This window comes from Suricata suricatta, chromosome 14 (genome assembly GCF_006229205.1).
Source record: "Suricata suricatta isolate VVHF042 chromosome 14, meerkat_22Aug2017_6uvM2_HiC, whole genome shotgun sequence".
In the NCBI taxonomy this organism is placed as follows: domain Eukaryota; kingdom Metazoa; phylum Chordata; class Mammalia; order Carnivora; family Herpestidae; genus Suricata; species Suricata suricatta.
In genome coordinates this window covers 18,235,784-18,249,866 of record NC_043713.1, presented here as the reverse complement: position 1 = coordinate 18,249,866, position 14,083 = coordinate 18,235,784, and the positions used below count along the sequence as shown (strand labels likewise).

Sequence of the window (14,083 nt, the reverse complement as noted above, 5' to 3'; positions counted from 1 at the left end):
GAAGCATTTAGGGGATATAAATTCTTGCTGATTGCTTGATTGATTTTTTAAAAGCTATAAAAGTCAACTGCACATTTACAGATTTGGAGTACACCTGGCTTAAGAGTTTCAAGTGACTGACTCATTAAAGAGGATGTTGGAAAATGGAAGCATGTCCAGGAGAGCTCAGCCAGGTTAGTGGAATGATGGAAACCAACTCCCATGAGTACCTGCGGCAAGAACCAAAGACACCCAGGCGTAAGGTCTCTTGGCAGGACAGAGAGGTTGTCCAAGACTTGTGCTGTGTGGAAAAGAGAGGAGATGGCTTCCTAGTCATTCCAGGAAACCAGAGGAGGGCAAATGAGTGAAAGTTACAGAAATATTAGCTTGAATTTGAAACGAGAAAAAAAATCTGAGAATTCCCTCTATCCACCAGTGGAATGGGTAATGTTAGAAGAAGCAATCAATGTGCTCAACAGAGACTGGAAGGCATGAAGACATAGAAAAGGGGACTGAGATGGAAATGTACACACACTTTTAAGATGGCCATGAACCCAGGAAGATGCCCCTGGCTGATGACTTCTGAAGTCCTTTCCAACTCTCAAATTCTATATTTCCATAAATTCCATAAATTTTGGCACTAGAGTGCCTTAATAAGCTATCATTTTCATGATTTCTTGTTCCACTTATTGTGAGAGTAAAAAGAAATATGTGTTGAATTAAAGCTGGAGTAATTCATTCTTCTGTACAGCAAAATCAAGATGTCACCACCTTTTGGACAGTTAGGGGAAGGAGGCCGTCCCCACAGTCAGAGATGTCGAAAGGTCTCAGCATGGTGGAGACACATTGGGGTTGGGAGTCTGTCAGGCATGGATTCAGGACTTACATATCAGCCTGAATGTCCTAAATCCCACCTATAAAATAGAATACAAAGTAAATATAAAATAGAATACAAAGTAAATATAAAATAGAATACAAAGTAAGTGACATTTTAAGAAATAATTAAGTTTTTCACCCCATAACAAAGCTCAACCATACCAATGCCAGGACTTATTAAAATTTGTTTGAATGTTTGCCTCAGGAAACTATTTACTGAGAAAACTGAAAAATTACTTGGGCAAAGGAAATGCAGCTAATACTGTATGATTAGAGCAGCACATCTAACACAGCGTCTATTAAATGTTCTTTGATAAATTCACTCAGATTATCTTGGTTATGGCTTGTGACAAGGACCAAGAAATGGCTTGAAGGCCCGGTGAGCCAACCTCACAGTGAATGGTCGCTGAGTTGTGAGAAAATGCAGAGGGAATGGGGTGGTGGGCAAGGGAAAGAAGGGTGCTTCGGGGATGGATGTTTGATCTGGCCTTATTTAATATCTTCATTAATGATCCGGAAGAGGGGTAAATAGGCTGTTAATTAAATTTGCAAATGAGACTAAATTGGGAGATGTTGTAAACATGCTCAAGGACAGAGAAGTAACATGAAGGCACCTTGAGAGGCAGAAGCCTGGGCCTGAATAAAAAAAGCCAAAAGTTTGAGTATGTTCTAGAAAGAAAAGGTGGGGGAGAAGCAGTAAGAGCCCTACCCACTGATGAGCCTAAGTTTGTGTGTGTGTGTGTGTGTGTGTGTGTGTGTGTGTGTGTGTTCCTCCATTTATTTGTTCAGTGTTTCTTGTAGTGGAAACAGTTGATGCCTGCCAGTATCATTCGGTAACTTTCACTTTGACACACCTTGAAGTCTGCTCACTGATTTGGATGGGGGGCTTATTCTGACCACAGCAGCCAGACAAACCAGGAACGTGGAAAAGTTAATGCCTCAGAAACAACTCTCACCGATTATTAATGGAGGTGAGGGGATGAATGCCTCCACCTTCTTTGCCCTTCAATCTGGTTAACTCTGGATGTCTTCAAAAATTCCTGAGCAAGACTGAGCTCCAACTGTCCACAAAGGTAACTGGCTTGAAGACACACCTATTACTCACCTCCAACCCACGTTGACTGGGCACACCTCCCAAACACATCACTAGCACTCAAATCCTTGTCTCAGTCTCCTTCTGGGAGGACCCAATCCAAGGCATTTATCAGACCTTTCCATGTGTTAACCACTGTGCTGTATAAAGTAAGGTCTTTGCCCTCAAGGAGTAGTAGGTCTGTTTGGCTAACAGAACAGCAAATATCAAATCAATGTTACTATCTGTAATATACTCATGTCTGCCATATGACATAAGGGAATCTTGATGTCTAAATATTCAGTTAGCTTAAGAAAGTGCAGGACCTTCTTTTTATCACCCAACTTCACTAGGTTTTCTATTTCTCAGTTATAACAGTTTTCTTCCCCATGTCCACAGTCATAGTGAGGACTCTAACCTCCCTACTACCTCGATCATGGATCTGGGACAGAGGGCTTCCAAGCCCTATCTCCAGCAGTAAAAATCCTTCCTCCCTCTGCTACCACTCTGATTACATCATGGTCCTTTTCATGGCCCTGTAGCAGTATCCAACTGCCTCAGAAGTTCAGTAAGACCTCTCATCAGGAATTTGGGCTTCTATTTACATGTCTTCTCCCTTTATCCATTTTTCTGCCCACAATAATCTATATTTTTGCATCTCCCTGTTTCTCACTGAAACTGAATTATTTGTCCCGTTCTGAATCTTAACATTTCTTTTCCTCAAAAGGACTTTCAAATGCCTCCTCTTCAAGTCATTTCTTGTTCTTTTGGGATTCTGCTAAAGAATCCTTCCCCATGAAATCTTTCTAAGTTAACTGTCCCCAATTCTATTATCTCCAGACTACCTAAAATCCCACCATCTCTAATATGCTAAGAATATGTTTTATATACTAATGTAGCACTCTAACAAAAATTTTCTGAAGTTGTAATTTAAAAATGAATGTTAAAGTTCTTTGTAAATGATAAAGCATGGCACTATCTTAAATATTATTCTTTGTTTTCCTCCTACTTTGTTTTGTGGTAGAAAGGATAATGAATGTATTTTCTTCTTTTACCTATTAGACATTTAAACTGAATACTTTCTTAAGTCAGGAGCTAAGTGTATTTCTCTTTTGGTTTTTCCTACCTCTGTATATATACTCAGCATCCAAGAATGCGTGCAAAAATGTTAATGACGGATTGGCCATCCTGTGGCTCGTGACACCATCTTTAGTGACTTACTAAGAAGTACATTGCAGATTTTATTTTGTGAAGATGGCTGCATACATACATAAATACACACAGACCTATGTATGTATATGTATCTCATACTCTTTTCATGGAATGGCTGCCATTCCTCCCACTAAAAGGCAAAGTTTATTCTCCTTCCATGATCAACACATTGTAATTGCCTCAATAAATAGAATGTGGGGAAAGTAATGCTGTGTGATTTCTGAGGCTAAGTCATAAAAGACAATGTGACATGGCTTCTGCATGGCTCTCTGGTTCTCTTTTTCTCTTTCATACATTCACCTTAGGAAACTAGTCCCGGTTATGGCTCAACCAACAACATCAACTCCCAGAAAGATGGCTTTGGTTCCTAACTTTTGAACTGTCCCAGAGACAAATCAAGCCTGCAAAATCCTACCCAAACTGCTGATTTGGAGGCAAAAGGTGGGTTGGCATTTTTTAGTTACTAAATTTTGGGTTCATTTGTTACACAGTCATAGTAACAAGAACAAAGTGCACTGTAGCAACTCAGTAAGACACATACAGGAAAGGTATCCAATACTCCATTAGAAATGTCAAATTTGGATCTCATGGGAGAGGCAAGAACTAGAGCTCTGTGGGTGATAGTTTAGTCCATAAATATAGGTGAGATGGCCCATCAGTTTTGATGGTGTTAAGTCCCTCAGGGTCCTACCTGAATTTGGAATTTAATTCAGAGTCCAATCCTCTGCCACAGTTGGGACCATTCCTGGGACCAAGACAAATCACTTCCCTTTTGAAGATGTGAAGTGTGTACCAACAATAATATGTAGTGAATCCAGAAATTATTGGCTAATGTAGATTATATTGGAGACCTTCCATCCGAGGACCACTCTTATCAATCACCTGGTATCATGAAGTTGCCTTGGCTGGGTTGGGAATGACCCAGGAATTTCATCTCCAAGCTTTTACACCTAAATTTCATGTGCTGCTCTACAAGTGATCTGATTTAGAAGGGCCAGGGCTGCCAAGATAAAAGACTCATCCAAGGCCAGATCAAGCAAATAAATCTAAACCTCAACTATATTTCATAAACATACATCTCATTCAAAGACTTTGGTGGTAACATATCAAATGGACTAATTGGAGAACTAGAGACCAAAACCATGGCTGAATTTTTACAGGAACCCAGGGAACACTGGCAACAGCAGGCCAGGTACCTTTCAAGGGACACTGCCTAATGTTTAGGGTTAAAATCAAAGAAGTCAGTCAACTGGACGAACCTTTCCAGTTTAACTCATGTTTCTGAAAATACAGTATGGTATGGAACAGGGGTTCTCAAAGAATAGTTTTAAACCAGTATCATCACCTGCAGACTTGTAAGAAATGCAAATTCTTGCGCCCTATCCCAAATCAACTTAATTAACAACTCTAAGAATGCATCCCCTCACTTTGTGGTTTAATGAGCTCTCCAGGTGATTCTGATACCTGCTAAAGTTTGGCAACCATTGGCTTACTAGGACTGAATCTAGACTCACATGCAATGGGAACTTGAGTAGGTGAAACACATCTCCTGCCCTCAGTTTCCTCATCTATGAAAAAAGGGAGAATATTATTACCATCAGGAGAATGGGGATGCCAGAGGAGTCATACCAGCAGCATGTTGTGTGAATTAAACAGAACAGTGTTTGTAAAGCACCTAATGCCTCTTATTCCACACTGTAGCTTCTCAGCAAATGTTGATTCCTTTTCCTCCCTCCCTTTTCCCCTAAGACATGCAGATGATAGGTCATTGAAGCCTTTGATTCCAGGGACATGACCCTAACTTAAATGAGGGTGGACTGTGATTTGTACCACAGACTTTTCAAGAAGGAATTCCTGTAACTGGTATACTCTCAAGTGACACAGATCAGACTAAGAGAGACAAGGGAGCAGAAGACACTGACACTTTTCAGGACAGCATTGCTGGAAAAATCTTTGGCCATATTGAACCCTTCTAGTCAAGTTAGTCCCTAACTTTCCACTAACTTTTTTTTATCATCAGGACAGATATCTGGGATACTAGAGCCACCACAGTCTCCGTGAATGACAGCATACCTGAAGATAAGGCCAAATCCCCAAAACAGTGACCTCTTTTCTCCAGCTCTAAGTTGGTACTTCTTTTGACTTTCTCATCATTATGTAACTTAACCACATGTCCTTGGCATCCTCAGCACTCACTTGAAGGGCTAATTGGTTTGTTTCCTTGTATTTCTTATGCTCAAAAGAAAGGCATCATGTGCAATGTCCCAATGTCCCAACCACAGAACAATGCATTCTAACCTCACCATTTGTCGTGGCGCAAGCAACCAAATGTCACCTCAGTAAATATTAATGGAAATGAATTGACTAATGAAACCAAAAACCCATGGGACATATGGAATTACACTAGACTTTGTGAACAATGGGGTGATAATGGTAGTGACCTACGTCTGAGGAGAGGTTTTCAGAGAATTGAAAACATTTTACAATTAAGTGCCCATGTCAGTGCTAAATTTATTAAGGGGTAATTGGACACAGTCTTGACAAAACTCTGGCTGGACAGTACCACCCTTACCCAATGGGACACTATTCTTTCCATTACTACCAAACAAGCTTCACCCAGCATTCTCCATCAACAGAAAAACAGAGAAGCTTACAATCTGAACTATGGCAAGTCACATTGAGATTATCTCAAAAATGCTACAACTAAAAACTACCTTTCTACCTGTCTTTCCACAACATAAAGAGATAATCCACATCCTAAGATTTATTTTTTTTTAGAATAACAATGGTTTCAGCAGGAGCACCATATCATACAGTGAAGTTCAAGCATTCTTTTCAAACATATTCGAATTTCAATGTCAAGAGCACTGAATTCAACTCTGTGCTTGATCCTGAAGAATGCTTATATGAAACACAAATAAGCGGTTTAAAAGTTCCCTAAGAATGCAAAACACATAATTTCATTATGGTATGATATGAGAATGATAGACTACCAACCTGACAAGGAAACAAAAGAGAAGGTCCCATCATCCCTGGCTTAGGACACATTTAACCAGTGAAATCTGGATAAAAGCAAAATTATTCATAGAGCTCTAAGAAATTAAAGAAATCATGCCTGCAACATTTTTTGTTTTCATGCATCTAACTGGTTAAATTTAGTCATTTGTATTTGAAAACTAAGAAATACACCTGCAGAGCTCCAACTTAACACTGTAACTGGGTAATGGCTCTGGACACACTGCCATCAGCCTTCCACAAAAATACCTATGAAGACGCAGAAGATGAAACATCACAGCAATAAGAAAACTGTGATTTGCAATCAAACTCTTATCAGAAGCTTAAAGAAGTTCTACTACTTAGGAAACAGATCAAGCCAGATTAGGAACCCATTTTGTGACTCACCATTCCTATGCCTGATTGAAAATATTCCCCTATTGTCCACCAAGATTCAGGAATTCCACATCTGTGTCAATGACAAAATTGAACAGCTGCTTTTCCACGATGGGGAGCTTCTCTTCAAAGCTCTCAGTTTGCTGTTTCGTGCCCCCCACTCCAATCAATGCCTTTCTTTATACCTGCATTCAAAGACAGAATAGTAATGTTAATACTGCTAACAGCAGCTGATATTTAAAATTTACAACACACTGGGGAGCCTGGGTGGCTCAGCCATTTAAGTGTGCAGCTCTTGGTTTTGGCTCAGGTCATGATCTCACAGTTTTGTGAGTTCAAACCACACATTGGTCTCTGTGCTGGCAGCATGGAGTCTGCTTGGGATTCTCTCTCTCTCCCTCTTTCTCTGTCCCTACCCTACTAGTGCTGTCTCTGTCTCCCTCAAAATAAATAAATAAACTTTTTTAAAAAATATACAATCCACAGTGCTAGGTACTTTACAAATATTATCTCTCTTTAATTTCACAACACACAATAATAACAATACCATTATCTTCATTTTAGGAACTCGAAGCTCAATGATATGGAGTAATTCATGAAAGTTCACAAAGCTAGTCAGAAGTAGAACTGTGGTGTGTACTCAGATTATACAAGTAAGTAGCTGTTAGATGGTACCACAGTCCCTATTAGGTATTTTTCAATAAATGTGCAGAAGGTAGGAATAATGTCTAGTATGACAAGAGATATTGTCCCTTAGATGATGTAATAACAGGGAGGAGGCAGGGACATGGTGAGCTCTAGTCACAGTACATGCCAGGAACTTTCACATCTGTGCATTCCATCTTTCTAGAATGTTAGAGCCAGGAAGCATGGAAAGAACTTTCACCTCAGTCCTGAAGTTCTATCCTGGAGTCCTGAAGGCTCCCCCTGGACATCAAATCAAGCTTGACCTCTGAGAAAGAGAGACCAGTGCAAGAGAACAAGGCCAAGTCTACGTAAAATAGCGTTTCTATTTGGAGATAAATTGAAAAGAAAAATATTAAAACATGAAGAACAAGGGGAAATTGAATAAAAATAGGAAAAATTATTACAAGAATTCAGCAGCTGAGCAGGCTTCTGAAAAATATTTATTATAAAAACTGGAATTAGGAAAAAATAATCCAGGATTAGAATTTAAATAGAGAAGGGGCACCTGGGTGGCTCAGTCTGTTAAGCATCCGACTGGCTCAGGTCATGATCTCACAGCTCATGAGTTCAAACCCTACATGGGGCTCTGCTCTGACAGCTCAGACCTGGAGCCTGCTTCAGATTCTGTGTCTCCCTCTCTCTCTCTCTTCCCCTTCCTTGCTCACTCTGTCTCTCTGTGTCTATCAAAAATAAATTAAAATGTTTAAAAAACTTTTTAAAGAATTTAAATACAGAAGTAACTGCCCTACAGAGGGCAAAAAGAGAACATCACCAGGAGAGAAATAATTGATATGAAAAGCCAGCAAAATGAGATTAAAAGTGATACAGGTCAGATATAAATTTTGAAAAGCAACAGAATATAATTGGAGGCAAATAAAGGGCATAATTATCATTGCAGAAAATCAGTTAATAATATAGAGGACAAACTCCAGTCGTTCTCTTAGAATCTGGGCAAAACTTTAAGTGATGGGAGAAAATAGAAAAAACATCCATGGAGATCGAACTCAAAAAGTACAACAATTGGAATAAACACGATGTCCAAAATCAGAGTTAAAGAAATCCTCCTCTGGAGAAAAAAGAAAAAGAAATAGGAGTATGTTGATCAAACAGCTCATCATGTTCCGAGGAAATCAGTGGGTTGGAGGGAACCACATTGGGCCTGACCCAATCATGGGAAACTACTGAGATAAAATTTTATATATTACATATTTATAAGGAGAAAATAAAATCAACTTACACAGAAAGAAAGAAAAGTCTATGAGGCACCTGGGTGACTCATTCAGTTGAGCTTAAGACTTCAGCCTGGGTCATGAGCTGTTAGTTTGAGCCACAAATCAGGCTCATGGCTGGCAGCTCAGAGCCTGCTTGGCATTCTCTCTGCCCCTCCACTGCTTGCGTTCTCTCAAAAGTAAATAGACATTTAAGGGAAAAAAAAGAAATAAAAGTCTACCTAACCACTTAAAAAAAATGTTTTTAATGTTTTTTACTTATTTTTGAGAGAGAGAGAGACAGCGTGAGCAGGGGAGGGTCAGAGAGAAAGGGAAGTACAGAATCTGAAGCAGGCTCCAGGCTCTGAGCTAGCTGTCAGAACAGAGCCCAACGTGGGGCTCGAACCCACAAATGGTTAGATCATGAACTGAGCCGAAGCCGGACGCTTAACTGACTAAGCCACCCAGGTGCCCCTATCTGGCCTCTTTTTAAGAGTAAATGCTAAGTAACAATGAAGTAATGAGTAACACATTTTGAGGACAAAGTTGTAAACCAAGAATAGTGAACCCTGACAAGTCATCTTTCAGAGTAATGGTACAGAAATATGGCCTTGGAGAGGCAAGGGGTCTGGTGATACATCACTTATCTGCCCTTTTTTTTTTTAATTTAGAATGCTAATTAGGAACTCAACACAGAGAAAGTCCTAAAAAAAAAAAAAAAATGATGGGCTGTCTTGTGGGCTATCCCTTCAAAAAATCTCACTTGAATATACCTGTGGAAACAGCCATTCTTTCTCTATGAAGCTTTTCAAAATACTTTTATAATGAATTGTTACTCTCACTGTTCAGATTTAAGGAAGGGTTCTTGAGAAGGAACTTCAGAAATTCAAATAAAAAAAAATATCAGTGTGCAAAACAAAAACAAAGTACCCCCCCCCCATTTCCATTTAAAAAGATTGGGTGGAAATTTTGGGGGATCATCTTTACCGGAGAGGATATTTTCCCTCTTTTTATTTGCCACATTTCCTTTAAAAAGCACACATTATTTAATTTAAAAAAAGAACTATTTAAAAGAGAAAATAGCACATTCAGAATGCATCTCACTTCATCTAAGAGGATCGACATCTCCGGCTTTGATTTGCTGGAGTTAAAGCCTTCCAAGCATCTATTTTAAAGAAGTAAGACACCGCTTCTGGTTGGCGGTGTTCTCGGCACACGGGTAGGCGAATGGGGTTGCCTACATGACCTCTATGGACCCTCTTCAAAAACGGAATGGCTCTTCTGACCAAGGAAACTTGGCCAAAGCAGGTGGCCAATCCCCTGGTACATTTCAGAAGCTTGCTTCCCCTGATTTTTTAGACTTGTTTTCCCTAATTACAAACACGTTTATCACCAAAAATTTGGAAAACTCTAAGCTATATAGGAGAAAATAGAAATTCTTCCATAGTTTCACGATTCAGAGTCATGATTTCTCATTTCCAAAATGGTTGGGAAGCAAGTCACCTAAAGGCAGGGCACCAGTCCCACGGGGCAGCCATGGCTCCGCTCTGGAAAGGAGACAAGGGCCTGTGTGAGCTGGCACATGGAGGCTCCTCGTCTGAGCTGACCACATGTTCCAAGTTCAAATAAAAGCCGTAAGCTAACATCCCTGGAAGCACTTTATAAACTCTCAAGGAATCTCCAAATGGCAATGGTAATTATTCTCAGGAGCAAATGGGTTGGTATCTTGGTATTGTCGTGACTGCACAAAGAGAAATTGGTTTCCAAGGAACGAGTTCTAAATTTCCTGCCATTGGAGGTGTTCCTGCCACTCAGCTTCTCTCTGTGGTGGCAGGCTGCTCCCTGGCATTTCATCTCCCACGGGATCTGGCAGGGCCTGTGGTTGATCCTGGCAGACACACACCTCGTCTCAGGAAATCGCTGCTCTGTTCACAGCTCGGCACACTTACGTATGGTGCTCAGATCTGTTTTGACCCCAAAAAAGAATGCCACGTCAAATGCTTCATTTTCGAGAACACCGCAGGCAACAAAATTTGCCTCCCAGAGGAATGCAGCATGAGTCCAGCATTACTGCAAGCTGATGCATCAACACATACACTCTTCCTTACCGTTGCACATCATGTGTTCTTCGGACGTGTGAATGTTAGCGTAGAGCCTCTTAGGAAAAGACCGAAGAGGAAAAGTTGTAAGTTGTCAGGGTACCCAAGATTTTTGAGAGCCCCCTTCTTAGATTCCTGTACCCTCTGATGAAGCATTAGCCTGCCTTTATTCTGGAAATACTCTTCTCAAGGCTTACCAAACACCACCTCCTCCCAGTTTTCCGGCCACCTGCCTGGTCACTCATTCCTGGTCTCCTTGCACGCCCATCTCTGCTCAACCTTCCAATGTTGGCTTATCTCCACAGCTTCCTGAAAGCCAGGCTCTCTGGTGGTTTACATCTGTAGCCTCTGCACTGAGAATCACGTGTGGCACTTAGCAGACGCTCACCAAGTATTTGTGAGTGAGTACATTGCTGACAAACTCCCTGTCCTTACCACCACATTTCCACAGACTGCCAAACAATCTAGTCTCATGCCCAGAGCCACCCACCATTGCTAGGATAAGTTACTGAATAAGATTCATGAGTCTACCCTCAACCCCAGAGCCAAGGACCCCGTACCCTTTACAAGGCCACCTACAGCTGTGTGGTCCATGAATCCCCGGCCTCAAAAGCAACTCCCAATGAGGCACTCACCTTCAGGATATTTCTTATTCCTTAAAACCCCTTGCCACCCAAAGGGTGTTTTGTCATTAGTATTTTCCCAGCCCTAATCCATCCATCCTAGATACTTTGACCTTCTAGGAAATTCCCTCAACATTTCTCCTCTATTGGGAAATTCTGAAAAAAACTTTCTGTAGGATGGGATCATGGAGAACTGCTTATTTAGAACCATTACCACCTGCAGGCAAACCAGGTCATTTTCCAAGCTTCAAGTTTCCCCCTTGCAGAGGTGGGAAAAATAACATAGAAAGGGTTAGAGAAAATAATCCACCAGAAAGCATCTAGAACAATGCTTGGGATACAAGAAGGATATACATTTTTATCCCAGGAAACAACACAAAACAGGGATGGTGTAGGAATCAGCATTAGGAAAAGAGACTTTGCCTTTAAATTTTTTAAATGTTTTATTTCATTTTTGAGAGAGAGAGAGAGAGGGAGAGAGAGAGAGAGAGAGGGAGAGAGAGAGAGAGAGAGAGAGAGAGAGAGAGAGAGAGAGAGAGAGAGTGTGTGTGTGTGTGTGTGTGTGTGTGCAGGGGAGGGGAAGAAAGAGAGGGAGTCACAGAATCCAAAGCAGGCCCCAGACTCTGAGCTGTCAGCACAGAGCCCAATGTGGGGCTTGAACTCATGGACCCTGAGATCATGACCTGAGCTGAAGTCTGAAGCTTAACCAACTGAGCCACCCATGTGCCCCAGGGAAAGGAGACTTTAACTGGCAGAGGAGGGAGTCCTTCACTGCAGGCTAACAATAATCATGCACCCAAGGGGTGAAGGCATAGAGTGGCCCCTGCTCACACACAGCTAGTTTTCAGAGGGCCAGACCTTGGGGGGACACTTACAGGAACCTAGGACCGCCTCCTAAAATTCTGCTCCTGGAGCACTTTGCTAGCCTCGCGCTAGTTCTGGCCCTTCCCAGTGGACACCAACCCCAGGGAACAACACTGAGCACCGAGAGGGTCCCACATCCCTCCCACCCAGTACACTGGCCCCCACACCATCAGCCTCTGTGTGTTACAGACCAAAACGCACACAGTTAGCAACAGGCAAAGCACTCGTCCAGCTTTCTATCCAAACCACCAAATTAATGCGTTTTACTACCACTCTGCAAGGTGAGAATCTGTCCTGTATTTCAGATTCCTCAAGAGTGCTGAAGAGAAGGAAATACAGTAATCCAGCAGTAATCCATAGAATTAATTGTTTAGGAAATTCACAAAAGAAATACACCTGTCTTGGGCATTACACCTGATTGCATGTAATCACCCAGATCACAGCAGTCTTCAAAATTAATGAATTGGGTCTATCAGCAAGAGAAGAAAACTTTAGTAGAACAGCATGGATCCCAGTAAAGAATGACTTTATTAAGAACAAGTAACGCACAAGTTCTTCTATGGTAGATATGAAATAGAGAAAACGTTCAGTTTTATCCCATTTCCTTTGATATATATTTTTACATATCTGTAATGAGCGAGGTTATCTGGAAAAGCTTGTATGTTTAAACAGCATATAAACTTGGGACGCCTGGGTAACTTAGTTAAGTGTCCAACTTCAGCTCAGGTCATGAGCTCATTAATGGTTCACGAGTTCAAGCCCCGCCTCTGGCTCTGTGCTGACAGCTTGGTACCTGGAGCCCGCTAAGGATTCTGTGTCTCCCTCTCTCTTTGCCCCTCCCCTGCTCACACTCTGTCTCTCTCTCTCTGCCTCTCTGTCTCTCTCTCTCTCTCTCTCTCTCAAAAATAAATAGACATTTGAAAACATTTTAAATAAAAATTAAATATTATATATACTTAAATTTGTAGTGTTAGACCTTTTTTTCTAATACGAGTCACCAAGAATGGAAATCCACATGGCACAAACGGAGTAGGGTTTATTTTAGTTCGGCCAACTGGCATCTCCCGAGTGCATGGAAGTTCTTGGAGGAGAGCATAGCCAAACAGCAGCTCAGGGTTTATAAAGGTTACATCAGGGTAGGAAGGTCATTATTAAGGAAACCAATTACACTTTACAGCATGTCATTGGTATCAATCACAGTTTGTCACACAGCCGTTAGATTTGGCAGAAACCTATCATTTGTGGAGTTCTTTGTTTCAGAAGAGACTGGAAGTGACCAATCATGGGTCAAAGGGAAGGCAAAGCTAGTGTATAGAAGTGAGATTCAATGCAGTTAAGGGGTGAGGTTGCTTAACAGAATCTTGAAAAACAAGTTAACCTTTAGGTCACAATGTTCGTTATCGAGTTACATTCTTGGGATCCTTCCAGAGCCAGGTTGCTCAACCTTTAATTATTTACCAGAATGGGAGTGAGTGAGTGAAATAATAATTGGTATTTTAGGGTCAGTTTGACCCAAAGGGGTAGAGTCTTAACAATAACAATCAGGCATTGTCAAGTCTGACACTTTGGGCTTAGGGTTCAGGAAATGGAATCCCAGAGTGTGTTATATTTCCAGCCTGAGGTCTCTCAGGTGAGTCCTGGAATTTCCCACCATAATGATTATGTCCTATCTGCCTAGCACTCCTACATTGTCCACTGAGGAGTTTGGGCATAAGTTTCCTTACACACACTCCTTATTCTAAACAGAAAACTAGTGCCACTTGCCGTAAATAAAAGGCAACCCAAACAGAAACAATAAAAATGAAACCATTAATGTTGGTGGGAATGTAAACTGGTGCAGCTGCTCTGGAAAACAGTGTGCAGGCTCCTCAAAAAACTATCCGTAGAACTCCCCTATGACCCAGCAATAGCCCTGCTAGGGATTTACCCAAGGGATACAGAAGTGCTGATGCATAGGAGCACATGTACCCCGATGTTCATAGCAGCAATGTCAACAACAGCCAAAACATGGAAAGAGCCTAAGTGTCCATCACCTGATGAATGGATCAAGAAGATGTGGTATATATATACAAT

The 14,083-nt window shown here is 41.2% G+C and overlaps 1 long non-coding RNA gene across 1 annotated transcript; it reads right to left on the bottom strand.

Moving 5' to 3' along the window:
- Positions 1-252: 252 nt before the first annotated feature.
- Positions 253-7,238, bottom strand: LOC115278038. The gene is made up of 4 exons (XR_003902654.1): positions 7,077-7,238; positions 6,542-6,714; positions 4,654-4,707; positions 253-893 (listed from the first exon to the last, which is right to left on the bottom strand). It is a non-coding gene; the product is annotated as an uncharacterized LOC115278038 (long non-coding RNA).
- Between the last annotated feature and the right edge of the window lie 6,845 nt (positions 7,239-14,083).